Source organism: Apostichopus japonicus, chromosome 16 (assembly GCF_037975245.1).
Source record: "Apostichopus japonicus isolate 1M-3 chromosome 16, ASM3797524v1, whole genome shotgun sequence".
Classification (NCBI taxonomy): Eukaryota; Metazoa; Echinodermata; class Holothuroidea; order Aspidochirotida; family Stichopodidae; genus Apostichopus; species Apostichopus japonicus.
This window is the reverse complement of record NC_092576.1, coordinates 30,312,923-30,316,169: the sequence shown is the minus strand read 5'-3', so window position 1 is coordinate 30,316,169 and position 3,247 is coordinate 30,312,923. Positions and strand designations below refer to the sequence as shown.

General features: G+C 37.1%; 1 long non-coding RNA gene across 1 annotated transcript; it reads right to left on the bottom strand.

The window, feature by feature from the left end:
* Positions 1-656: 656 nt before the first annotated feature.
* LOC139981935 (uncharacterized) lies at positions 657-2,513 on the bottom strand. Its single transcript, XR_011797937.1, has 2 exons — positions 2,397-2,513; positions 657-2,277 (listed from the first exon to the last, which is right to left on the bottom strand). It is a non-coding gene; the product is annotated as an uncharacterized lncRNA (long non-coding RNA).
* Positions 2,514-3,247: the final 734 nt, after the last annotated feature.

Below are 3,247 nucleotides of genomic sequence, written 5' to 3'. Positions count from 1 at the left end.
TTAATATTACATCAGCGTTAATTTGTATTAACAAATGATACATTTGTGTTAACTATATACAAAGGCCGGTCAAGGAGGTTCAGGGGAAATTATTTACCAATTTTAATTACTCAAAATCCAGTCACGTTTTGCAATAGGAACAAATGCATTGTTGGGAAGGTATTGAAGTGAGGTTTCTTTTAAAGTTTATAGTCCATTTGAAATTATTTGGATGAAATCTTGATAGCTCGATGAGTTCAAGACGTATTATTTTTTACAGTAAAGTATAATATGATGTTTGAATGTGTGGGATATGACTTATTGTTTGACATTCTGTTCAATTTTCATTCGTGAATAATTAGAATATATTACAGGCTAACAAAATTCTCCAGTGATAAGTGCTGTTGTGCATCCACATCATCTCTGACACCTCAGTTGTTGTAACTGGAACAAGGGTCTCATGAAAGGCTTATTTATATGCACATAATTTAATACTTGTACAAACAAATACACAAAAATGAGAAACAAATTGCTTTGACTTCATAATTCACAAATCAATTCGTTCCCCTCCCATCAATCATACCCACTGCCCGGTTTTCAACCTCCCTCCTAATATCCCTTCTCTCATCAACATAGCAACATCAGTATTCAATGATAAATCATATGCTTATTGTAAATAGATTTTTTACTAATAGTCTCAATACGACAGTGAAGTAGGAACATTTTCAACCAAATTTACCCATCTGTAGTACCCTGTACAATGCCCCCATCCGCAACCCAGCATATACACAGTAAATATACCTATAATCACTAGTCCCTCCATCAAAGCTGCGACGTGTCCTGACCATACTTAAAGCCCCCCCCCCCCTCACTCTCCTTCTACTCCGGAAATGGTAAGCCTTGCAGTATAAAATGATGTATAGCTTTCAGATCATATTCGACCCTTTAATGTTTGGCGATATCTCAAATTTATTAAAAATGAATTTTAGATATCAGAAAAAAATTAAACATATCAAGTATTGAAAACATTTCTGAGAGATCTTAAATTGATTCAGACATAATGTAGGGCTCCCGTAAGTTTGCTGACCCATAAGTTTCCTACCCTTAAAGCATTAATTTCCTTCTCCTCGAAATCATAGGGAAGAAAAGTAACGCTTGTATAGGGAAGGAAACTAACGTTTCTCATGAGACGAAAGAGAGAAGGCTAATTGGCTACGGTTTTTCGAAAGAGTTAAATTTAGGTAGTGAAGCAACTGTAGTAAATGTAATTTATGGTTTTAATCAAAGAGATTTTAGTGAAAAATATTTCATATTTCACGGGACTCAGAAGCTGTGTGGGAAGAGATATTTGCAGTACTTGACGAAACTTTGTACTATAACGACTTAGTGAGGAAAGTAACGCTTTTAGGGGATAAACCAAGGAAGGCATATAGGCTAGGCTATTTCGAAAGAGTAAAATCTGGTAGGTGTGGAAAGCATTGTTGAAGGCATTGCGAAGTTTTCTTTAATACCAGTGTCGGCAGGCCTCCATGTTATTGTATTTTTGCTCTGTAATTAGAACATGGCATAGATAGGAAGGATTTGGTGGGAAGGCTGTCAATAAATGTTTTAGTATATTCAAGATGGGTGATTTTAATAATAGTTTCTTTTCTCTTGAATAATGGTACAAGAATACAGTTTAGGATTCTTAAAAAGGTAAGTTTCATTTCTTACTTGCTTTCTTTTACTTGTTTAAGGCTTAAGGAGAAAAAATGGAACGCATTAACAAGGGAACGTCCCTTTTACATACTTCATGTAACGCTTGTCACCAGTTCAGTCTGTTTCATGTTTTTTGTGTGAAAATGTTAGTTTTTTTTTAGATATATAAACATGGTTGAGCGCACTTGGGAACTACCCACAATGCCCTGCCCATGCCCTCTTTTTTTCCCGTGGGGACAGGCGAAGGAATTAGTTCCTGAAAAATGCAGGATCTGTCCAGCTGATTATGGCTATCAATTGTTGTTTTGTCACTTTTGTGTCCATGGTTCCGAACAGTCGCGAACATGACTTGAGGAGTCTCGCAGTCGTTTGGTCTCCTGTCTCAAACTCTTCCCAGAACTGCTGCACTCGAGACTGCAGTGTCCTGTGTGCCGGGTTTTTTTTTTGTTTTTTGTTTTTGGAACCCTCCTCAGTGTTCCTTCCGACCTCAGCAACCCTTGTACATTGCAACAAAGGTTTCAGCCTCTATGTGTAGAGTTGTAACAATATCATAAAACGGTACTTCCTTTCCGGCTATTTGGTTCAGGTAGCGACGCCATCCTAAAAAACATGTGTAAATATAATTTCATGTGTAAATAAAAACAAAAGAGGAACTTCAATCATGACCAGTAATACAAGTGATATAGTATTTAATACAAAACAGGATTGTTGAGACATACCTTCAATATCGTGCGAATGGCTCAATTAATACACACGTCCAGGTGGATTCCATTTAGTAAGTCCACTCCTTTATTTGCGCCCCTTTGAGAATATCGAACTGAGGCCAAACTTGTTGTAGTGGTAGCATAGGTAATGCCATCATCAGTTTTCGAATATACGTTTGCACAGCTTCTGACGATGAATAAGCTTTCCTCAGTCCCAAATCTTGTGCGGCGATATATAAAAATATATAATATATTACGACGGATGTATAGATTAAATTTCATTATGTATAAATAAAATGCATTCTATTTTTTCTCTTAACTTGCCAAAACATATAAAAACAATTCACCTTTCCCCATACCACTTGACGCCAGTGAAACAGACAGCCTTCGATGGTTTGACGGATTCAACTGCTCTCATACTTCGCAGCATCACAGGTCAAGACGAAACGGTTAACTCTGGGGTCAGAAGGAAGAGCTTCTTTTATACTACCCTGAGAACAGCCCAATGGTCGTCCTTCCTTTTCGTCCTTGACACCAACAAATGACAACGGCACCGGTTTTGCATAACTAACGCTTCCATAAAACAGTGTGTACGGAGAACATTTGTGAAAACGGCTTTCTGCAAACTTTGAATGTGCAATTTGCTAACCCGTAAAAAAAATATAGGGATGAACCGGTTAATGTTTTCTGCCTCTGTCCAAACTAAGATTTAAATTTCATTCAAATGAAAGAATGGTACCTGGTGAATGAAAATGAAATAACTATGATAGTGATGATTTCATAACTTAGCAACATTTTGCCATAGAGGGAATATGCAACTGTTCTGGCGTGGCAAACACCCTTCCTCGAAAAATTGCCTTATATCC